The sequence below is a fragment of the Sminthopsis crassicaudata genome, chromosome 2 (assembly GCF_048593235.1).
Source record: "Sminthopsis crassicaudata isolate SCR6 chromosome 2, ASM4859323v1, whole genome shotgun sequence".
NCBI classification, from domain to species: domain Eukaryota; kingdom Metazoa; phylum Chordata; class Mammalia; order Dasyuromorphia; family Dasyuridae; genus Sminthopsis; species Sminthopsis crassicaudata.
In genome coordinates, this window is record NC_133618.1 from 423764599 (window position 1) to 423789925 (window position 25327).

Genomic DNA, 25327 nt, shown 5'->3' on the forward strand with positions numbered 1-25327 from the left:
TCCACAGTAATGACACTGATTCAGAGGTCCCTAAGACAATTCCTGCTTTACTGGTATAGAGTGGGGGCCTTCAAGCACTAGGACTGCACATTGGGTTCCCACTTTGGTTCCATAGACCTTTTTCTGCTGACCTTCTAAGTTGTCCTCAGCTAGAAAATGTTATTATGAGCTATTATGAGAGCAGCAGTGAGTCCATTAGATTCAGGAAAATTGGAGTTCAGGTCTTGCCTCTGACACATTCAGGCCATGAGATCCCAAGAAAGTCATTCAACCTTTCAATGCTCAAAGTATGTGTCTTCTTTGCAAAGGATGTACTGATCTGCATTATTAGAAGAAAATCCTCATTAGGAACTTTGCATATTGTCATGAAATTAGCTCCAGTAAAAAAAAATGTTTTAAGTTATGATTTTTCATCTACTTCATAAATACCACGTGTGTTTGTGTGTGTGTGTGTGTGTATGTGTGTGTACGTGTACACACATACACATGGCCCACAGAGACTCTGGAGAATCTCCTTCTGCCCATTCAGAAATGTTTGAAACAAACAAACCAAAAAAAGGTATGTGTATAACAAATCTAAGTTACAAGATCACAGCCTTTATTTGTTTTCTACAAACACCTTTTTATGGGTGAAATTAAGGAAAGCCAAGATTACCTATGTACTCCTGTTACTTCTCTCATCTCCATTACTCATCCCCATTGATGGATGCTGACAGAGAATTTCAGGCCTTGTCCCGACTGTGACCTGAAGGGACCCATTCATCCAGGATCACCTCCCTTGGTCCTAAGGGACCAAAACTAAAGCAGAAAATAAGACAGCTGTTACAGAGGCCTGGTGGAGGAGGGATACTTGTTGTGTGGAGCCAGAAAAATAGATATCTAACTACAGGAGGAAAAATTCACAGACAGACAGATCATCCACATGCCTCACATCACAGCTCATTCTGCTGAAGTCAGATTCTATCAGGGTGAGTTCCGCCTCAGGGTGCTTGTGGATCTCTCTGAGTGTTACTCCCGTGGCTACCCCTGTAAGGGCTTCTTTATACTTAGCTCCCCTGTCAAGGACCAAGGTCAAGCAGAGGTAAGTGAGTTGCCCACACCCAGGTGAGAGCCTGGCACCAGGGAGATCAGGCTAGCCTCCAGGCATCCTTTCTGTCTCAGAGAAGAGGGCTGCGCTCTCAGCTGTCAGTCCAGTTGCCTAATTCCCTAAAAGAACCCCAGGCTCCTCACTAGGGACTTGACGCTACTCTAACTCCAGCAACAGGGAAATGCAGGGGCAGAAGCAGTGTAGATACAAGGACTTCTGTCAGAACCTTGTTCCCCCAGATCTGACACCTCCACAGATAACTCTCACAGCCGTGGGAACTATGAACTCACGGTTAAAAGACAAAGAAATATATCCAAATACAAATGTGTCAGATGGGCCCATGAAAGAAAAGGTATTCTTTTAATCCCATGAAGTCAGTCTGCATGATGGGGAGGAAGGCAGAGGCGTTGGAGGCAGTCACCAAGCATATTGTTGTTGTTGTTTCTGCATATTCCAGTAATTCTCAACTCTTCGTGATCCTATTTAGGGTTTTCTTGGCAAAGATACTCCTTTCCTTTTCCAGCTCATTTTACAGATACTGAAACTGAGGCAAATGGTAAGCACATATCAGATGCTAACTGATCAGATGTGAAACTATGCTAAGCACTAGGGATGCAAAGAAAGGCATTAAATAGTTCCTGATTTCATGAAGCTTACTTTTTTGAGTTTTTTTAATTTTATTTTAAAAACAATAAGAAAAAAAAGATAAACAGAAAAGGAATACAAAACACAACAACAGAGAACATTGTCATGTGCCCAGTAGAACATCAGGGAGTTTTCAAAATATATAACAACAAATTACAGTTCAAGAAAGTATACATATTAGCAGAAGAATTATATTCATGTGTGTATGAGTGTCCATCTTTTCTTTGCTTCCTTGTAAATTCCTGTTCTCTTCTGCTTATCTTTTTTACTTTATTCTTTTTTTCCCTTTCATCCCCTTTACTTCCCCCAAGCAGACTATAGTTAAGAAAGATATATACTTGCACATACAGACATACTCCCCCCCCCACAAATATAAACACCCATCTTTTCCATCCCTGCTAGACACAAAGGGAGAGGAGGTGGAGGGCAGAACAGCCAACATCTGGATCATAGAATAAAGTATAAGAGGAATAGAGAGAGAGAAAGGGGCCAAGTTGGGAAAAGCTTTAAAAGCCGAATATCAGATTTTATATTTAATCCTGGAGGTAAAAGGGAACCAATCCCTGGAGTCTGTCAAGCAGATTTTTTAAAGGATAGAGTGGATGGCATTTTTCTTCCAATCCCACCAAGGTTCTGAAACAGAAAGGGAGACTTGATTTGGAATCCTTCCCTGCCCACCTCAACAGCCAGGCCCCTACGCTGATTCTCCCAGAAGTACCTGCCCCTTCCTTATGTGGGGAGGGGTTCCTGGTTCCCAGCCCAAAACAAAAGGCTCACTCAGGGTTTCAAAGACTCACTCAGGGTTTTGGGAGGAGTTTTCTGGCAATTGCCTCCAAGTGGACCTTTCACAGTAAATACCACCCCCAACCTCCCTCTCCTAACTGAGGGGCTGCTACCAGCTTCTTGGAGGAATGTCAGCTGGCACAAATTGCTGCTCAGTAGAAAGAAAGAAAGAAAGAAAGAAAGAAAGAAAGAAAGAAAGAAAGAAAGAAGAAAGAAAGAAAGAAAGAAAGAAAGAAAGAAAGAAAGAAAGAAAGAAGAAGAAAGAAAGAAAGAAAGAAAGAAAGAAAGAAAGAAAGAAAGAAAGAAAGAAAGAAAGAAAGAAAGAAAGAAAGAAAGAAAGAAAGAAAGAAAGAAAGAAAGAAAGAAAGAAAGAAAGAAAGAAAGAAAAGAAAGAAAGAAAGAAAGAAAGAAAGAAAGAAAGAAAGAAAGAAAGAAAGAAAGAAAGAAAGAAAGAAAGAAAGAAAGAAGAAAGAAAGAAAGAAATGTGAGATGACTCTTCCTCAAACACTCTATTGAGGCTGTTAAACCCAGGGGAGAAGACTGTTGAGTTTGGAGTAAACACGGACCCTCTCTTTAAGGTATTTCTTTTTTTAATAAAGAGAAGAATAAATGTCAGAGAGGCTGAGGTCAGTAGAGCTCTTGACCTTAGAAGTCCTGAGAGGAAATGAGCAAAAGTGATCATAGCTACACTTAGTCTGGCAGTGGTGCTGCAAGCTTCTGAGAACAGGGGGACATTGGGTTGCTGAAGGGAGAGGTGAATTGGTCCTGAGTGGAAGTGGAGCAAGTTAAAACTCCTGAGTCTATCAGATTGAGCACACAAACATCTACTGGATTTACACCCGAGGTAAAAAAGGGAGATTCAGTCTGTTTTTTTAAATGCAGAAAACAGAACAAAAGGAAGATCTGAAAGCAGAGACAAGTCCAACAGCTTTGAAAGCTACAAGTTGAACTTATTATATATTTAGAAAAGCAAGTTGTACATAATAGAGATCTGAAGTTTCATTTATGACTCATTTTCTGTTCTACTGAAAATAGCCACTTCATTTAGTATTTGTTAAGTTCTGAGTAAAAAATAAATAAATAAAAGTTAAATAAATAAACAAATGAATGAATAGGAGTACACTCTTCCCCACTTCTCCCTGCCTTGCCCTTCCCAGCCCCACTGTTGCCCAAACTGCCTGCCCTATTCCAATGCCCTGCAGTAGGGAATCTCTGCTCCATTCCTCCTTTAGCTTAGCACAGTGCCCACTTAGCATAGTACACACTTAATAAATGTTTATTGATTAATTGATTAGCCTGTTCAGCTCCCACTCCCCCACTCAGGTGTAAAGCTTCTTTCTCTTTCTCTGGGCATAGACTATTGCCCCAGATCCCAGCCTCAGACAGATGGCTAATAGACTACTCTGACCCACCCACCCAAATAGCAACAGCAATCAAGGAGGTTCGAGTAGACATCCCAACTCCTGTCAGTCAGTTGTGGGGTCCTCTGCTTTGAACCATGTCTCTTTCCATGTTACCATAGTGGTTCAATTTTCCTCGGGGTCTAATCTCTGACTTGGATACCCCATCTTACGTGGCTGTCTGGGTGACCCAGATTGCTTTTTTCTTTGTCTTCCCACTGAGCCAGATCTTAGCTGCCTCTGAGTCATCCCCTCCTGTTATTTATATTAAACAAAGTTATTATTAGGACAAAGGGAAAAAAAGTCAGGATCCACCTCCATTCTCTGCTCACACACTTCAATTGAGCAATGTATTTACCAGCATCTGCATGCCTGATCTTCCTTACCTCTCAGTCCCCTCAAAGCATATGCAACTATCTAATGCACTTGTGTAATGTGGTATATTACAGTCATCTTGTTGTATCTTATTCCTCTTCTAGAATATGAGCTCTACCACAGCAGAGATTGTGTCTTTTTTAGATTTTGTGTTTTCCTTAGCCCCTAGTACAATGTTATTCACACTGTGAGTGTCTAATAAGTATTTTTTGCCTCAGACACATGCTGGCTATGCAATTTTTAGTAAGTCATTTAACTCTTTAGTACTCTGGACCTATAAAAACATGATTAGGATCTTTGCAGGCCATATTTTTACTTAGTTTTAAAATGTAATGTTATTCATGTTATATTGTAAAATTGTTTATTTTGTTAACTATTTCTCAATTACATTTTAATCTGCTTTAGCCCCACTTGGAAGTGCTGTTACTATTAGTGCATATTTGTGCTGCATGTTTGATACCTCTGCTCTAAACAAGGGCTTCTTAAACTTTTTCCACTACCAACCCCTTTTCACCCAAGAAATGTGTATGACTCTTTGTATATAGGTATGTAAAATAGGTACACAAACCAAACATTTACTGATAATAAATAATTTCATGACCCCCACATTCAGTTATGAGATGCCATATGGAATGCAAAGAACAGCTTCAGAAGCTGGGTTCCAGAAAATCATCTATGATCATATAATGCAAAGGAGGGGCAAACCTGCTTTGATGGAGGGAGCTTCCTCACCTGAGAGTTACCTTTACCAATGATAGCACAGGTCCAAACCTTATTCCTTTCCTTGTGAGTACTTCCAATTCTAGCTAGCAAGAAGCTCCTGGGATAATGTTAAAGTTTCTTTTGACTTCAAGACCTCCCTCTTGCTTATAACAGTAACAGCCACATCTAGATTATGCTTTAAGGATTATAAAGCACTTTTCTAACAACAATCTTATGATCTATGTTGAAGAGTTATTCCCATTTTGCAGATGAGAAGGCTTGTGGCCCTGAATTTGAGTGACTTGCTCAGGGTCACACAGTTATTTAAACAAGATTCATACTAAGGTCCATCCCCTTTCCTCTATAGCCTGCTGCCCTATCACTGTTCTGATGATCTTGCTCTACTCTTTTTGTGTTTACAGCTTCCTACGTTTTTGGCTGTCCAATCATCTGGTCATACTTACTGTTCATTATTTCTTTTTTCTTCTTGTTCTTGATTTATTAAACTATGGCATCAACTTAGGTCCTCCTCATACTCTCTTTTATTTAGCTACTTATTTATATTTATGTTTATTCACTTTATATTTAAGAGGCATATATTTCTATATAAACTCCTTAGCAGTAGAGACTGTCTCAATCAATTAATTAGGGCAAATTATAGGCCAGGGATAAAAAAGTTCAAGGGGGCAGCTATGTGGTGCAGTGAATAGAGCACCTGGCCTGGAGTCAGGAAGATCTGAGTTTAAATTGAGCCGGAGACACTAGCTGTGCAACTCTGAGCAAGTCACTTAATCCTGTTTGCCTCAGTTTCCTCATCTGGAAAATGAGCTAGAGAAGAAAATTTCAAATCACCAAGAAACCCCAAATGGACTCATGAAGAGTAGGATATGGCTGAATGCTCAATAGTAATAATAGTAATTATGCTCTGAGTAATAATAGATAAAAAAGAGGGGGAAAGAGGGAGCTCAGGGTGAATGGCCTCAATTCTTCTTATTAAATAATTAGCTAAGGCTTTTAGCTAAAAGGACATGGAGAAGAGGAACCATGGGAGGTTTGAGGGAGATGAAAAAGTTTGGAAGAAATATTGGGTGAGTAGGAGAAGGAGGTGTAGTAGGCAACAGTGAGGACCTAGATGAGATTGTATAACAAAAATTTGTAATGGACTCAGAATGGTTATGAGATTTTCTCCAGCTTTATTCAGCAACACCTGCATAGGAGTGAAGACAGAAGAATAGTAGGAGTGATTGAAGGCTGAGGGTTGGTAGGTATAATTTTCAAGCTAAAGATTCAAGAAAGGAGAACAGTATAAAGTTGAATTGGTTCATTAGGGGATCAAGATGTGGTAAAGAGGAGAGCATGTTTTGGCAGGAGAGATGGGCAAAGAGAAAATTAAGGGGTCAAGAGACTGGAAATCACAATATAGATGAAGAGCAGGGGGGTTTAATGAAAACAGAGGAGGAGACTAAAAGTCAATAGGTTAGGGTCAGATAAGAAGATGTGAGAATTATTGAACATGGAGGTAATATATTTATGGGTAACAATAAGATAAAGGGTATAGAGAAGTCTGTTGTCAAGAGCTACGAGGATTTTGATTGAATGAGCTATAAACAACATGAACCTCAGAGGAAGAGAAGTTACCAAATGACAGAGGTAAGGGAAAACCTAGAAGTGGCAATGGGGAGCAAGGAGCATTCCAGCTCTCTTATCTTGACAATGAGCAGAGAAGAATAAGTGAAATTGCATCCAGTTCTGAGAATGGTGGCTAGGAAAGCTATGCTATCTGATAGGAGATAGGTTTCACTAATAGCTAGTAGATGGAAGGCAGGAGAGAGATAAAGGTATTTATTGCCTGTGGATTTGACATTTCACAGAGCACACTGGAAGAGCAGTGTGGTATTTGGTTAAGGAATTGGATGATGGGACTGGGGAATGGAATTTGGAAGATAATCTATAGGAGTTTAAAATCACTAGGATGTGAAGGGTATATCCAGGTGTGAGAATGTTCATCCATGAGGGGAGGGCATCTTTTTTCATAGGAGGTTGGAGATTGGGATGGAAATATATACAATAAGAGATGTGTGGGACATGATTGCATGGACAGATAGGAGACCCTGCTTCCAAGTCTTTCTTCCAAAAGAGGAAGATTAGGCAGGAGAAGGGCACAGCAGGAGAAAGAAGTCCCATTCTCCCTCTTACTCAAAGGACAGACATAGGAGAGAGACAGCAGTCAAAGGGTAGATTGCTCCTCTTTGCATCAGAAACCCTCTACATTCCAATTGGGAGACTGAGCTAGAAAAAGGAACAGAATTCAACTTGTGCTGGCCGTAGATGGAAGATTTTGCTTTGAGACAGTGGGAAATCCTTTGGGGCAGGAGAGGGGGGGAGGATACTCAACTGGGTTCCTTGCTGCTTTTGCCAGCAGGAGATGGAAGGAAATAGGTATACACTCAGAAAAACTCCTGCTTCCTCTTAACCTATTTGATTCTTTGGATTTGTATCCTCATTGCCCAGCAGTGCCTATCACATAGTGGGGACATAATGAATGCTTGTTGATTAATTGATCTCAAGCTGATCCTTGATCCTTTTTTGTTTTCTTTGTTTTTACAAATATTATCTCATTTTATTTTTTATTAAAGCTTTTAATTTTCAAAACATATGCATGGATAATTTTTCAACATTAACCCTTGCAAAACCTTGTGTCCCATTTTCCCCTTCTTTCCCCCTACCCCCCCCAGATAGCAAGTAATCCAATATATGTTAAACGTGGTAAAAATATATGTTAAATCCAATATATGCATATATTTATACAATTATCTTACTGCACAAGAAAAATCAAATCAAATAGGAAAAATGAGAAAAAAATAAAATACAAGCACACAACAACAAAAAGAGTGAAAATACTAGGTTGTGGTCCATACATAGTAGACCACAGTCCCACTGTTCTCTCTCTGGGTGTAGATGGCTCTTTTCATCACAAGATCATTGGAACCAGCTTGGATCATCTCATTGTTGAAGAGAGTCACATCCATCAGAACTGATCATTGTATAATCTTGCTGTTGCCATGTATAATGATCTCCTGGTTCTGCTCATTTCGCTCAGCATCAGTTCATGTAAGTCTCTCCAGGGCTCTCTGAAATCTTCCTGCTGATCAATTCTTACAGAACAATAATATTCCATAATATTCATATACCATAACTTATTCAGCCATTCTCTAACTAATGGGGATCCATTCAGTTTCCAGTTTCTTGCCACAACAAAGAGGGCTGCCACAAACATTCTTGCACTGTGGGTCCCTTTCCTTCCTTTAAGACATCTTTGGGATATAAGTCCAGTAGAAACACTGCTGGATCAAAGGGTATGCACAGTTTGATAGCCCTTTGGACATAGTTCAAATTGATCTCCAAAATGGTTGGATCCATTCACAATTCCACCAACAATGTATCAGTGTCCCAGTTTTCCTACATCCCCTACAACATTCATCATTATCTTTCCCTAACATCTTAGCCAGTCTGACAGGTGTGTAGTGGTACCTGAGAATTATCTTAATATGCATTTCTCTGATCAATAGTGATTTAGAGCACCTTTTTTATATGACTAGAAATAGTTTTAATTTCTTCATCTGAAAATTGTCTATTTATATCCTTTGGCCATTTATCAATTGGAAAATTGCTTGATTTCTTATAAATTAGAGTCAATTCTCTATATATTTTAGAAATGAGGCATTTGCCTTGAGCCTTTTTTGGTCACAGATTCAGGTAACTTGCTTATAACTTGACAGTTTCTATACTGCTTCCTATTCCGATTTCCCAGCTCTATCTCAGCAATCTGAGCTCTTCAATTGTGGGGATAACTTACTTTTGCTCCGTGGTCCCAGTGTTCAGGAAAAAGCTGGCAACTCTGAATAAGAAAGAACAGTCAACAAGGATTGATTAAATGTTTAATCTGTGCTAGGTTCTTTGCTAGGTCCTAGGAATACAAATACAAGCAAAAAGAAAGAGTGAGCTTACATTCTAATGGGGGGGAACATATAAAAGGAAACAGAAATCCAGGACCAAAGAAATGAAATTACCTGCATGGTGGAGGAAAAAAAATGCTAAGGACCAGGAGTAAATCTTGAAGAGAAATGAAGAAACAAATATGGAGTTTCTGGGAGAAACCTGACCAATCAGAGGGAGGGGCTATAGGATCAGGGGAGATTTTCTTAGATGAGAATACTTCAGGGAAAAGAGTGGAGGAAAAACCCTGATAGTTAAGTCAGATCCTGGAGAGGAATGAAAGAGAACAGAATTTTAGTCACTTACTTTCATTCAGTTTTGTCTGATTCTCTGTGGCTCCATGTACATAGCACACCAGGCCCCTCTGTGCTCCTCTGTCTCCTGTCCAGGCTTATTATTGCCATGACATCATTAAGCCATCTCATCCTCCGCCATCTCTTTCTCCCTTTGCATTCAATCTTTCCAAACCATTGACTTAACTAAACAATTCAGGATATTAAAGTATCAACCTTATTTCTATTACTCAAAAAGATGATTAAACAAATTGTCTACCAGTCTACTTATAGTATCTTGGGAATCAGAATCAATAAAAGATATGTAAGGGAGAAAAGAACCTGAAATATTACTTGAGATATTTGTTTTAGCTTCTCCATGAGGCAAATATAACTTCATAAATAAAGCAAGAATAGCATGTGATATGACACCCATCTCTCATCTAACAGATGAACTTCTGTAACTATATTACTATTTCATCAAATTTCTATACAAGATGTATGAGCCAAATTAGCAAAGATGCACCTGCTCTATATATAGTTGTACTTCCAAAGAGCTACTGACCTTTTCTTCAGCAATGCAGAAAGGTTAGCCAGTCAGTGTTGGTTCCAAGGGAACCCAGCACTGAACAGCTACTTAATTTAAATTCCTTAAAGCCCATTTTTCACATTGCTGAAATGAGGACAGGTAATAATGGAGGATAGAAAGTGAGGCATGAAAGTCTAATTTTATATCTCTGGTTTAGACTGAATATTTGAAACTTATTGCATTCAATTTTGACAACTTTTTTGACACATAATTGCTTACCTAGCTCAAGTTATTTTCTTTTCTATAGGTCAGACTTGGTGGAACATTATCCAAAATTCACTGGTCAATGCCCAGGATGAATCTTAAGGCCTAACATCTAATATTTAGTGTTGGAAAGAATCTTAGAGATAACCTAGTCCATCATCACTTAATTCAGGACTCTCTCCTACAATTCCAACAAATCTGTTTGAATGTTAACTCTCATCTGTGCCCCGCTCCCATGCATAAGTACCTTGATTGAGACCCTACCCATTCAGTGATTAAGGCTAGGTAACAATTGAGGCAAAGAATCTCTTTCACATAGTCAAAAAAACATCTGCATAAAGAAATCTGAGAGGGGAAGACCCTCAGGTTTTCTGGTCAAAACAGAAATGATTGCTATTTACATTCAACCTGAGTCAATAGTCATTTCTCTGGTTATTTTTTTCCTCTGTGGATGACAGGGTAGTTTCCTACTAGTGCCAACTGGCTCTTGGTCTAAGCGTGCTGCCTTTGACTAAGAGCAGTGGTGACCACACCACCAAAACTGTTCCCTGTTGTCACCTGTTCTCCTCGTCCCCTTGGGAGTAGCTATAATGTTTAACTATTCTCCATGCCTGGTTCTACTGAATCTTAATATTCCTTTGCTACTCAACTAAACCCCCCACAACTTTTTTCTTGAAAATCCAAAGTCATTGTACATCCCTATTCAAATGATAACAATTTATCAAATCAATCTTGAAAGGCATAGGGCCTTCAGAGATGGAGGTTTTATTCTATTGCTGCATGTTTTAATTAGTAGGTTAAATGTAGCTGAAACTTGACTCTACAACTTTCACCCATTGTTCAAGTTCTGGTCTCTAGGGCCAAGCAGAACCTAAGTTTTTATCTATGTGACAGCTTTTCAGAACTTGAAGATATGTCTCCCCCACAAGAAATCAGCTAACCAAACACTTATTAAGAGCCCATTATGTGTCAAATATTTTTGTTATCCTTCTTTTCAAAGAGGACCAACGATACCACGGAGTGATTTTAGCTTGAATGTGTGGGTTAAAGTTAGGCACCAATCAGTCTCACTCTCTCTTCCAGAGTCATAGAAACACAGGGGCAGGACAATGGTCAGGATGACTAGTGATGGGCCGGGATGACCTTGCCATCCTCTATGTCTGACCAAGCTCTAAGCACCTGCCTTGGATAGCTTCATGGTCAATGGAACAAATTGCTCTCATTCACCCATTCCACCAGAGAAAGTCTTCACATGCTTAGGGTACCATCCTTCTAACTCAGTGAGAAGGTTGAGGTCCCTCAGTTACTCTCAATTTGGCTGAGCTCATCTACATTTAGATATTATGCTAAGTGACATAGATATAAATTCAAAGAATGAAACAATCCCTACTCACAAGGAGAGAGGTCAGTAGCCCATCCCTTCCTCAGGTTAAACATTTCCACTTCCTTTAACTGATCCTTATATAATATGATTTCCAGTCTTCAACCATTCTGGTTACCCCCCCCCTCACTAGACACATTCTAGTTCATCAATGTCCCTTCTGAAATGTGATGTCAAGAACTCAGTAGAGTGTTTTAGGTAAGGTCTGACCAGGATAGAATAGTGCCTCCCTTGTTATGCACAGAATGTTTCTACTAATGCCTAATTTGTTTTTTTTGGCTGCCACAATACAACATTGATTTACATTAACTAAGCATTCCCTAAAACTCCCAAATCTTTTTCACAATAACTACAAAGTTTATCATGCTATTTTGTGTAAAATAGACATTTTCATACCAATTCTTTTTAAATCTTTTAGATTTATCTCATCATTTTTTCACATTGAAATTTTTTTTAATGAAACCCGCTGATGTGGTCTAACATGCTAGCTTTGTATTGTCTGAAAATTTAATAAGTATATCATTCTATCATCTTTACTTCTTCTCCACCAGTAAGCCAGACTGGGTCTTTCAGCTCTGAAAGTTTAATTCAGCTCATGATTTATTTTATCTTTCAGGACCTCAATCTTCCCAAGACTTAAGCCTGAACTTGTTTTACTCCTACCCTTTATGTTTGTCTTCTTTGGTAAAATGGAAGTTCCACGAGGGCAAAGACTTTGTATTTGTGTTCCTGGTGATTAGCATTTTGACTGGCACATAGTAAGTATTAAAAAAAATCCTCTGCTTATCTATCTGTCTATCTATTGTTTGTCTCTATATCTAGCAATATCTTCACCTAAGCTACTGATCAAATATCAAAAGGCACAGATTTCCTAGTATGCTTCCCTAGAAACTTGTCTCCAAATTGACATGGACCGGTTAATGACTATCTCTTGAGTGTTCACTTAATTGGTTCTAAATCTCATTTATACTACTATCATCTTACACAGAGTTCTCAATATTTTCAAAAGATATTTTTTTAATCTTGAAATACTGTGTCAAATACCTCACTAAAATTCTAGTATGATATGCCCTGGCATTCTTCTGATCTAACAGTCTATTAATGAGATTAGCCTGGTATGACCAGTTCTTGAAGGACTTATACTCTCTCATAATGATCATTACTTCCCTTTCTAAAACTCCTTAATAATACATCATAAAATTTTGCCAGGAAAGTTCACTTTCTCACAGTCTAACAAAATTTCCTCTCTTCCCTTAAAAGCTTGATCTTCTCCTGGATAATGTATTTTATTTTATGTACTTAAAAGGAGTATTCTGACATGTTCTCCCTTCTCATCTCTGGCTCATGGCTTCCCTGACCACAGCCAAAGTGCTCATTCCTACAAGAAGCCTTTCTGGATTCTCTTTAATCTTGGTGCTTTCTCTATGAGATTACCTCTAATATATATCTTATGCATGCCTTTTTATTGTACATAATTGTTTGTATGCATTATGCTGTAAGGTCCTTGAGAACAGGGACAACTTTTTTGCTTTTCTTATCTCCAGTCCTTAGCACAATCCTTAATACATAACTGTTTAAGAATTGCTAGTTGACTTGACATGACGCTCCATCTTTGACATATTTTGTGTCTTTGTAAGGGCACCCCATCCCCCTTAATTACATCGTCTTGAGTCTCTAGTGTCCTGAAAAATCCAACTCTAACATGACCTTTCCTAGGAAGCCTTTCTTGGTTTCCTTGGCTACTCATGGCTTCCTCATTCAAAAAAAAAAAAAATTAACTTGTTTTGATTTTGTTTTATATATATTTAATTTTATATTTTGTTGTCTTCCTCGTTTTCCCCTTTTTTATCTGATTTTTCTTGAGCAGCATGATAATTGTGGAAATATATGTAGAATAATTGTACGTGTTTAACATATATTGGATTACTTAGGGGAGGGGGTATGGGAAAGGAAGGGAAAAAAACTTTGGAACACAAATCTTTGCAAGGATAAATGTTGAAAACTATCTGTGCATATGTTTGGAAAATAAAATGCTTTTAAAAATTTAATGATAATAAAAATTCAGTACACCTGCCTGAGAAATTCTGAAGACCAAGTCCCTCCCTTGGAGATTTGCCCTCATGTCTCATCATTAGGATAATAAGTGCCAGAGCCAGAGCAAAGCACTGAAGCTTGGCTAGGTCACAGGGAACTGAATTTCCTACATGGTTTCTTGGAACAGTCAGAGGCAGTCTGGTCAATAACTATAGAGTTTGTTTGCTCTGGGTGACTGAATTTGCATCACTGGCTTGAGGCACACACCTAGACAAGCCACTTTATTGAAAACTAGAGACACTAACCTCATCAACATGACTCATAAGGAAGTAGAATAATGATCTTTTCCCAAAAGTCAGCCAAATTCAAAAACATCAGCGTGTGCCCAAATTTTCTCCTGGAATCAAAGGCAACTATGGCTGAGGGTTTCTTGCCAAACAGAGCCACAACAGGGAACTCTGGCCCTGTGGAGAAATTTAATGGAGGGGATGGAGGCAAGGCAGTATCTAAGGTATGACCACAATTGGGTACAGTTATTGTCAACCAAAGACCAAAGTCAAAGAAGTTGAAAAAAGTGAAGAAATGAAAAAGTCAGGGGTAGCTAAGTGGCTCAGTGGATAGAGCACCAACCCTGAAGTCAAGAGGACCTGAGTTCAAAGACACTTAACACTTCTTAGCTGTGTGACCCTGGGCAAGTCACTTAACCCCAATTGCCTCAGCAAAATAAATAAAATACAAATACAAATAAGAGACACACACTACTTGGTAAGCTAATGAAAGCTGATTTTGAACAATAGCGTTTGTCAACGAGGCAAATTAGATTCCAATTTGATGGGCAATCACTGAAACAGACATACCTGTACAGTTGGAAATGGAGGATGAAGTTACAATTGATGAATTCCAGTAGCAGAAAGGAGGCATTTACTAAGAAGAGAACTTGTGGAACCCTGAGGCAAGTCAAGTCATTTAACCCCACTTGCCTCAGGGGAGAGAGACAGAGAGAGACAGAGAAAGACACACAGAGAGAGACAGAGAGAGACAGAGAGACAGAGAGAGACACACAGAGAGAGACAGAGAGAGACACACAGAGAGAGACACACAGAGAGAGACAGAGAGAAACAGAGAGACAGAGAGAGACAGAGAGAGAAAGACAGAGTGAGAGAGAGAGAAAGAGAGAGAGAGACAGAGAGAGACAAAGAGAGAAAAAGAGAGACAGAGAGAGAGAGAGAGAGAGAGAGAGAGAGAGAGAGAGAGAGAGAGAGTGAGAGAGAGAGAAAGAGAGAGAGAAAGAGAGAGAGAGAGAGAAATCTGCATTCATTCCAGAACTGTGTTCCCAAGGAAAACAGTAAATTCACATTTACAAGATCAAGATTTGATTCATCCACATCCTGACTACTGTAGTATAGTTTTCTCTCTTTTTTGATTTCTTTCCCCCCATTCCTTTATTGTGTATAAAGGAACTGGTATAGGTGCACAGACATAATGTGTTTTGTTGTGTTTTTTAACTAATGGTCAATGGAACATTTTATTCAACATCAAATGGAGGTGAGAAGGGAAAAAACAAACTGGTTCTGTGAAAATATCCCTTTTCTCCATTAGTGTCATACTTATTCAATTTTTATCTTAATATTCTAGTAAATTATTTTCATGATTCAACAAAACCCACACACACATACAAAATCCTTGCATACCTTGTTTGACTGGATAATTTCAATGTTTATCTTTTATAATTGTAAAAGATGATTTTATAACTATATTGTACATAGCTGTTCTATGCAGGGCATTCTCTGTTTTTCAATAGGGATAAATTACTATTAAAAAAAAATCAATCCTAGATAATTTTCCTTTCAAGTCAAACATCTTGTTGTTTAAATAAACTTATTGTTTAAAACAAAAAAATAAATAAACATCATACTAGTAATGAAACATCACCATAGAGGTAATAAAGACAAGGTATAGATTGAGAAATACATTTTTAAACAGTGACAATATGTCCATTGATTTTGTTTGACTACACATATTTGATACAAAATATTTTGGGGTTTTTTCCTTTTTGTAGATTGGAGGACGTGGATCTTGGAGTGGGGTGGAACAATAGGATACCCCCCCAAAAGGCAAGAAAAGTGGATCATTTAAGCATTTTAAAATGTATCAAAGAGAACAGAAGGCCAATATGAAACGCAAACAGAATAGCATTGAAAATAAAGCCATTGAATTATATAGTTAAAAAGAAAATCCATATATATAACAAATTTGCAGCTTCATTTTGTATATGTGGATATCTTATTGGTTACTTGTTAAATTCAGAATACATTGTTTAAAAAAGCAGCAAATTATTTTTTCTCTCATGGTTTTTTCCTTTTGTTCTGATTTTTCTCTCCCAACATGATTCATAAAGAAATGTATATTTTTTAAAAAAGTAATGTACATGTATAACCAGAAAAAAAAATTAAAAATGAATGAATGAAGGAATAAAAATAAAAGCAGCAACAGACCACAGGGGTTTGGCAACTTCTGGCCATGTAGGCCAGATGGAATATGAGAAAGGGCACAGTCAGTATTGGAAAAGGTCTGAAGAGATGTTATATCTTCAGAAGAAAAAAGTAATAACTAGGACATAGTTGGAATATGAGGAGTGTAGGGGAATGAACATCAATCAATTTATTAAGTGCCTACTGTGTACCAGGTACTATGCTAAGTGCTAGAAATGCAAAAAGAGGAAAAGACAATCTCTGCTTTTCAGGATCTTACAATCAAATATTGGAGACAACATGCAAACAAATATATACAAAGCAAGCCAAACATAGAACACATAAGAAATAATTAAGAGGGAAGAGATCAGAATTATCAGGGGTTAGGAAAGACTTGCAGTAGAAGGTGAGATTTTTTTTAGTCAGGACTTAAAGGAAGCCTGGGAAGTCTGTAGGTGGAGTGGAGGAGGGAGAGTATTAAATGCATGGAGAACAACCAAAGAAAATCTCAGGAGAAAAGAAGGCGCGTCTGATTCACACAACAGCCAAGAGGCCAGTGTTACTGGAATTGAAGAGTACATTTTGAGGAATAAGGTGTAAGAAGAGTGGAAAGGTAAGAGGGACAGGTTATGAAGGGCTTTGAATGTCAAACACAGCATTTTATATTTGCACCTGGTTTGGAAACAGAGAATCTGAGTTCAAATTCTGATTTTGTTACTATATGGCCCAAGGCAAGTCACTTAATCTCCTCCTCATTTGTAAGATGTAGGGATTTAAGGAGATGATTTCTAAGGTCCCTTCCAGCTCTCTTTTCATTATCTTAAAGTCAAAGGAAGAAGGGACCTTAGTAGTCCCCCTCATTTAATAGATGAGAAGCCTGAAGTCCTGAGAAATCACACAGCAGCAAAGCCAGGATTTAAATGTGTCTTCTCTGTATCTACCAGCCACTAGCCTCTCCACTGAATCACAATATAGGACTACTCTAGAAGACAAAATAGAAAAGACATTAGTGAGATTGGGGCTGAATTTGCTGCTGAAGCAAGGGGTGGTATAGTAGCCCCCATGAGCACATGGGTGCTGCCTTTATTGCCCATCTCCTCGGTTGGCCCTCCATATGGTGGTCAAGTCAAGCAACCTTTTGAAGAGCAGATGGGAGAAATTCTCTTAGCTGAATCAGGAGGGAGTGGAGACTGTTGGCAGTAAGGATAGTGAGGGGTTGGCCGGGTGAGTAGTGTGCTTGATCCATCCTGAGGGAAAGAACCATGCTCTCCATCCCCGGGATATCAGCAAAGAAGATGTCAGTGCAAACTGCTTACCCGTCAAGATGATCACAGGAAGGGGTGCTAAACACTCAGCTTAGCCTTTGTGGATCTCTTTTATTGTGGATTGCTATCTTCAGAACTCATGCATACACAAACACATACTCTGAAAATAAAGAGACTTGCACCTGATTCTCCAGAAGTCCACACTCTTTCAGAGAAGCCTGCCTAAAATTATGCTTGGGGAAGACAAAGAAGCCCCCTTGTTTATACAAATATCATCCTGCAGTCATTATACACGATATTGTGTATGTATATACACATACATAAATAAATATACATGTCACTCTGGGGTCATGTGTGTATATGTCATTCCGCAGTCATTGTATGTCTGCACCTATAGATACATATATGTACAATGGCTATCTTCATATATATGAATATGACATATTTACAAGCATACACATGAATATCTGTTTCACACACATATGTATGGAAAGATAGAAAGATAGAAAGAGAGTCAGAGATATCCTGGATTCAGATACAGGTGGGAGTGAAGGTCGATGATCCTCAGGGAGCACAGCCCCAGGAGCGGGGAGTGACTGAAAAATCATCCACTTTCCTGGCTGATTCCTGTGAATGAAACTTCCATGGGTAGGAGAGTAAGATGCTAGCCCCCAGGAGGAGATTGAACACTTCATAGTGATTAACTTAGGGTTATTTTCTTCCTGTTTTAGCTGAAGCTTTGTGGTTTAATCACTAATCTGATTTAGTCTTCAATTTGAGAGGATTAGATCCTGGAGATAAACTGGAAAAGGCAATCTTCCTGGCAGTAGGTTGATCCTTCAGTCTTAAATGTGACTGCTTCCATTAGTCAACACCCTGGAAAGTGAATTGGCTACCAATCAAGCAAATTATCATATAGGGACGTAATGGAATATCATTGTGCCATAAGAAATAACAAAATGGAGAGGTTCAGAAGAAATTGTAAAGGCCTCTATGAAATGATACAGAATGAACAGACACTGAAGAAAAATGTCTGTGATGATAGTATTAAAAAGCAAAACAACTTTGAAAGACTTTAGAATTCTGACTAATGCATTGAAAAATCACAATTCCAGAGGATCAGAGATGAAATAAGGTCTCTCTTCTGTCAGAGAAGTGATGGACTTAAAATGCAAAATGAGACATACATTCTGGGACATGGTCAACATAAAGTTCTTCTTGTAATTTATGCATATTTGTTTTTTTAACTTATAGAATGAAATATGCATTTCCATAATATAGTGTGATAAAAATGATTGTACATGAAATACATTATATATAATTTTCTATTCCATTTAAATATCCAACAATGTTAAATAAATTTCTTTTCTTTTCTCTTTATTTTCTTTCCTCTACTCTCCTTCACCCACCCTAGAAATGGCCATCATTAGACACAAATAACTATATATATATGTAAAATTGTTTTATGCATACTTCTATTTATTGGTTCTTTCTTGGGATACAGATAACAGCTTTCTTCATATGTCCTTTATATTTAATTTGGGAATTTTAATAGTCAAAACAACTTATTTGCTCAAAATTCTTTTTTAAACAATATTGATGCAACCATATACAATGTTCTCTTGGTTCTGCTCATTTTATTCTTCATTACTTCCTGCAAGTCTTTCCATGGTTTTCTAAGATCATTGAGGTCATCATTTCTTTTAGCACAGTAAGATTTCATCTGAATCATATACTACAATTTGTTCAGCCATTCCCCAATTAGTGGGCATGCCTGCAATTTCTTGCATATTTGTTATGAAAGTTTTTCTTTTTCTTTCCCAGTTGAAGTGAAGGAAGTAGGGAAAACATGTTTGGGAATTGTTAAATGTTTAAAAAAATGTTTTTTTAAAAATGTTTAAAAGTACATGGAGTGGCAGTTAAGGTAATCAGGTAGGATCTGGAAACTAATGAATAGAATTCACTTTAGTTAATTATTGTCTTCTTTGCTCTCCTAAGCCAAACTTCTAGAAAATCAGAGTCTTTAATTATTTCCATAGATGCATATGTCTGGAGAGCTCACATTTATCTGAGATTCATCCCTGAATGTAGTATAGAGAGACCAGGCTCTTATCACATCAGTTAATGAACCCATCTTCTGTGAAAAAAGAAGGAAGAACATTTCCTGTGGCTTTCTTTTCAAAAAATATTATTGTAATAGAATCAGTAGCTCTGGGTAGAGGGCAGGAACTCTGAAAAGGTCTACTTAAGCCTCAGTATGATTGATCTAATTTTACAACAAGATATTAACTCAGTGGAATTGATGAGATAATGGTTCCCTAGTGGTATAATGATTGGCTTGTACTCAGTATGATGAATTGATGTAATTGTAATAGAATATTTAAGAGGTCAGAGTCAGACCAAAGTCAGAGACTTGAGATGTACAGACTGCTGACTGATTGAGAGTGCTGTCGCAGACTGGGAGACTGAAGGAGACATTAAAGATTTTGGACTTTATTCCTATTCTCCTGGTGATTATTCTGCTGAGACCAAGGCTGGTCCCAAGGCCCTCCAGAAAGCTAGCCCAGACATAACAGCTCTGAGTTCAAATTTTTGCTATGTCAGTAAGTAATTAAGTGACCTAGGATAAAGCACATATTAGGCTACCATTTTCCTCATTTGTAAAATGAATGTATTGGAATACCTCATCTCTAAGATCCCTTTGGGGACATTGGGTGTGGGTAGCACAGCGGATAGAGTACAGGTCCTGGAGTTAAGAAGACATTTCCCTGAGTTCAAATTTGGTCTCGGATACTTCCCAGCTGTGTGACCCTGGGCAAAGTCGCTTTACTCCAGTTCTCTCCTCTGTAAAAGGATTTGGAAAAGGAAATGGGACACTCTGTTTTTGCCAAGAAAACCCCAAATGGAGTTGCAAAGATTGGACATGATTAAAAAATGACAGAAGGCACGTGTGTACACCCACACACACACACACACACACACACACACACACACACACACACAGAGACACACAAAATCTCTTGTACAGCTCACATTCTATGATTTAATCTCCTCATTCAGGACCAACTCAGTGACCTTTCATGTCCTTCAAGCTGGCTAGCTTTAATCAGAATGCTAAGGTAAACCTGTTACAGATCAGGAGTTTATATTCAGCTAAGTGATAGAGACCAATAACATTCCACGCTGTGGAATAAATAAAATAAGACTAACCCAGTAGTGTTTTAATTGATAAAGAAATATCAATGCAAGCAAATGGAAGTTTGGCCTAAGGAAAAAAAAAAAAAAGGTTTCAGGAGAGTCTAAGACATCTCTTAAAGATTTATCTTCCCTGAAAATCCCTTAGACTCGTTTTAGACTTAAAAAGGGACTTTAGAAATGAATTTAATCCAATTTTCTCATTTTCCAATGAGAAAACTGAAATCCAAAGAAGACATAATGGTCACATGTCTAACTTGGCCTGGCCAACAAGATGAAGGTGCTTATCTAATTAGTGCTATAGTAATCCCCAGGTGAGCATACTTTGTAGGATGAGAGCTTTTGTATAGTTTGTATAGTTATTCCTTTCACATCATGACTTTTCCCATGATGGCTTTGCAATAAAGTACTGTAAACTTCCCATAAAAGAAAAAAAAAAAAAAATCAGACTTCTCTGGTGCAAAGTGAGGGCCAAAATATGGATTCAAATCTTATCAATTCTAGTTTTAGAGAAGCTGTTCACTATAATCTCCAAGTGCTCCAGGCAACTCTGAGATTATACATTACAGAAAAAAAAAATGCTACTTTATTGAGAGAAGGTGTTTTGTTGTTCTTTTTTTTTTTTATCCCAGTAAGATCCAAAATCTTGTCTGATCCATTTCCATGGTGGTTGTCACAGCCACAGAGTCTTCTTGGAGCTGGTGAGGAGCTTTGAAAATCAAAACCCCCTTTCAATAACTTACATCCAAAGCTCCATCACTCTTCAGAAGCATCAAGGGGTCACAAAACATCTCATAATGCTTGTTTCCCCGTAAAAGATATATGAAGATAGGTGCTATGTGCATATAGAGAAGGAATTGATAAATAGAAATTTGTACAGAATAATTTTATATGTCTAATAGTAACCATCTCAAGAGGGAGGGGTGGGGAGTGAGGAGACAGAAGAAATATAATTTTATTATATATTTAAAAGAAATAGCAATTTGCATATAATAGATTTATAGTTGTGTGTGCAATCATTTTTTATGTTATAGAAATGCTTGTTTTAGTCTATAAATTAAAAATAAAATAATAGAAAAAAAAAAAGAATGCCTTTTTCAATGCTACTTGCCCTAATTGGATCTCTTGAGTAGGTGATAAATGACTGATTTAAAGAAGGGCTTGAGAATATGCATTTGTCTCCTATTTATTTGTTAATTTGTCAAAGAAAGGATCTATGTTTTAATACTGACAATCCTCAAGTCCTTCATATTTGACCCAATCATATACTCATCTCTTCAAGGCATCCCATCTTCTATTGCTTTGAAGAAGCTTAAAGTTGAAAGTTAATGAGGGAAGAGTCCCAATGGCATTTCATTTATGCTTTTCTCATTCTCTTTAACTCACAAGAAGCAAATATTAGTAATATGTGATGGGAACAACAAGCAACATGAATCAGCAAAAACCTACATACCTTATACCAGTTAGTTTAGAGCACAGTATAAACCATTGTCTGTAAGACTTAAGGCTTGGCCAATCCATTAGGGAACCTGACACTATTTAATAAGGACTGACTGGGGGAACATCTAAGTTGTGTAAACACAAAAAGAAACAGTTCCAGGAATACAAAGAAGGGCAAGATCCAAGAACAATTTTTAATCATAAAATGGTGTTTGGTTGAAAACAAGTCTCTCTGTGGTCTTTAATAGTGAGGTCCTCTGGATCATTACACTTTCATCAACCAAGATTCATAAAGAATCCTTGACATACATTTCATTAGACTAGAACCAATCACCATATTATTGATGATGTCCAATTCTTCATGACCCCATTTGGGTTGTTTTTTTGGTTAGTTTGTTTTGTTTTGTTTTTGGTAAAAATACTGAAATAAGTTTGTCATTTCCTTTTACAGATAAGGAAACTGAGGCAAACAGGATTAAATGACTTACCCAAAGTCACATAATTACTAGCTGTCTGAGTACAGATTGGAACTCAGAGCAACTTTCCTAACTCCAGGTGCAGCATTCTATCCTCTGTGCCACCTAGCTGCTTCTGCCATATTTTATATAACTTTCACTTCAAATAATGCATATTTAAATACATTAGAACCACTTCACAGGATTCATTGTTTATACTAATCAAGACTAGCTGCTCTTTCCTGGCAAGAGATCCTGATTCTGGAATGTGGAACAGTGTTCCAAGACCATGTTGTTAATTGAAATTTCCCTGGAAGGGAACAGACAATAATGGCCCAAATCCCAGGAAGTTATGCCTAGAAGTGGTTTAGTATTCAAGAGATACTCTAACCTGCTTTATGTGAGGCATCCCACTCTGCACAGTCCCTCTAGAAGCCAAAAATCTTTCAGAAAAATCAAGTAAGACTTTAAGCATTTTCAGACTGCATTGTTATTGTTAAATAGTTCCTCACTTTTCATGATCTGGGGGACCAAAGCATGCCCTAATGACTAAGGGGTTTTCTTGGCAAAGATACCAGAGTGGTTTGCCATTTCCTTCTCCAATGGATTAAGGTAAACAGATTAAGTAACTTTCCCAGGGTCAGTAAGTGTCTACGGCCAAATTGGAACTGAGGCCTCCTGACTTCAAGCCTAGCTTTCTATCCATTGAGCTACCTAGTGATTTTGCCATTTTCAGACTGTACTTTGAGATTTTATTACACTTCTCTTTCGGGAGGCAGCTAGTACAGTATAGTAATAAGGTAGTATACATAAGTATAGTATACATATATACTTGGTAAATCACCTGGAAAACTGGGGGAGACAAATGGAGTGGGGCAGATTCTCTAACTGCTAAGGTCCCTTCCACTTCTAAATCAATAATTCTCTCATTTTAGGATTTTGTCCTTGGTTCTCACTATCTCTCCAATATTCTTTCATTATACACTACTTAGAAACAGTCATCTGCCCCAGAACCTGAAACCTGTTACAGTCTTTGCATATGCACATTTGGGAAAGTGTACACCCCATCAACATCTTTAGTTTGCTGTATTGGCCTTTTGTTCAACTTTTCTGTCCTTCCTGTCTCAGCTCTGAATTCTGATAGTATTTTAGGCTCCCTTATTTTATCCCATATATAAAAAATAACAGACCTTGACATCTGCACAGAACGTGGCAGTTTTATAGAGTGCTTTTATTTTTGCCATCTTCTCTGATTCTTATGAAAACTTGTGAGAATGGGTGGGATGTGAGTTATGAGTATTCCATTCTCAAAATCAGAGCTAGAATGCAGGGATTCTGAGTCCCCGAAAAGGGCTCTTTCTAGAACCAGTAAGTAAGGCATTAATTCCCCAATGGTGAGAAATGTGTTTGTTGGAAAGAGGTTTTGGAAAATCCTTCCCTGGAGATTTTTTAAGACAAAAAGAGATGTTTATCATCCTGAGCCTAAAGATTGGAGGAAGGAACTGTGTGACTTCCAAAGAAGGTTTCTAGCTTAAACATTCCATAACTTCATTTTTTCTTTTAAGTCACATTAGCTTTGAAAATGTCTTCAGTTTTCCCACTTTCTGAGTGGATTGTCTGCATCCTTCAGCGTAGTTAAATCAATTTGCCTGGAGGACTTCTAGTCAGACTAACATAAGGAAGAGGGCTCTCCTGTGGTAGGAGGGTCTATTCAATTGGGAGGGACTTTCGGGGGAGGAGAACTGAGGGGACTGTAGGAAAGAATGGAAAAGCTGCTGCTACCTGAAGTTGGTCTATAGGGTCAGTGTTGATTGGCGGTAACTGGGTCAGCAGGTTTGCCAAGCAAATGACACTGCTAGTCTTGGAGCATGAGCTAAGGAGCAAAGACAGCTTCCACAGGGGAACAGAATTTCTGCATCACTGGACAAACAATACTGCCAGGTTTGGCTAACAAGCTGCAGTGATAGACCCACAGGCCTCTGAGGGGAATCCTGGACTCCCAAACAACTACTGGACTGATATTCTACATCAGCAGGTGTAACCAGTGGCTCTACCTGTACCTACTCTGAGGAAGAACTGATTTCAAGTAAGTAAAGCTCAGTGACATCTGATTATGGTCGGCTCTTCTGGCTTTGGTCTCCTTACAGTTGAACTCTTTGTGTGGATAGTCTTAGTGGCTTTCTAATATACCTCATTTACTTTATAATGTGGTGGTAGCTAGGTGGGGAACGAATACCAATACCTAGATTGTTCTGAATTGGTAGAGTCAGCCTAGGCCCCAGATGAGCCCCATTACCTCTGCCAAATACTTTCTTTTTAATACAATGATGGCAGGTTCACCTGAAACCAGGACTAGGCAGGGCTGGGAGAGGGGGGATAGGGAGGGAGAAAAGCCTTTAAAAAAAACAACAAATAAACCCTGAGATCGTGGTTCAGGCACATTCCATGGAACTGAATAATCATGCCCACAAAATGGGGTTGGGGCTGCATTGTGAGTCTCACAAGGGAAAGGGGGAAGAAGGTCAGACACACCTATGTGTGGGCTCAGGAAGGATGGGAGAAGGAGGAAAAGCAGCAGGAGGAGGAGGAGGAGGAGGAGGAGGAAGAAGAGGAGGAGGAGGAGGAAAAGGAGGAGGAGGAGGAGAAGGAGGAGGAGGAAGAAGAGGAGGAGGAGGAGGAGGAGGAGGAGGAGGAGGAGGAGGAGGAGGAGGAGGAGGAGGAGGAGGAGGAGGAGGAGGAGGAAGAAGAAGAGGAGGAGGAGGAGGAAGAGGAGGAGGAGGAAGAAGAGGAGGAGGAGGAGGAAGAGGAGGAGGAGGAAGAAGAGGAGGAGGAGGAGGAGGAAGAGGAGGAGGGGAAGAGGAGGAGGAGGAGGAAGAGGAGGAGGAGGAAGAAGAGGAGGAGGAGGAGGAGGAGAAGGAGAAGGAGAAGGAGAAGGAGAAGAAGAAGAAGAAGAAGAAGAAGAAGAAGAAGAAGAAGAAGAGAAGGAGGAGGAGGAGGAGGAGGAGGAGGAGGAGGAGGAGGAGGAGGAGGAGG

General features: G+C 38.6%; 1 protein-coding gene across 1 annotated transcript in view; it reads left to right on the top strand.

Annotated features, from left to right (window-relative positions):
* The first annotated feature begins 24058 nt into the window (after positions 1-24058).
* The window catches only part of GABRP (gamma-aminobutyric acid type A receptor subunit pi), a 46258-nt gene continuing 44989 nt past the window's right edge, over positions 24059-25327 (top strand). The window contains exon 1 of the mRNA XM_074292051.1: positions 24059-24380. The gene's annotated coding sequence lies outside the window, so the exon portion shown is untranslated. The remainder of the gene's footprint in view (positions 24381-25327) is intronic.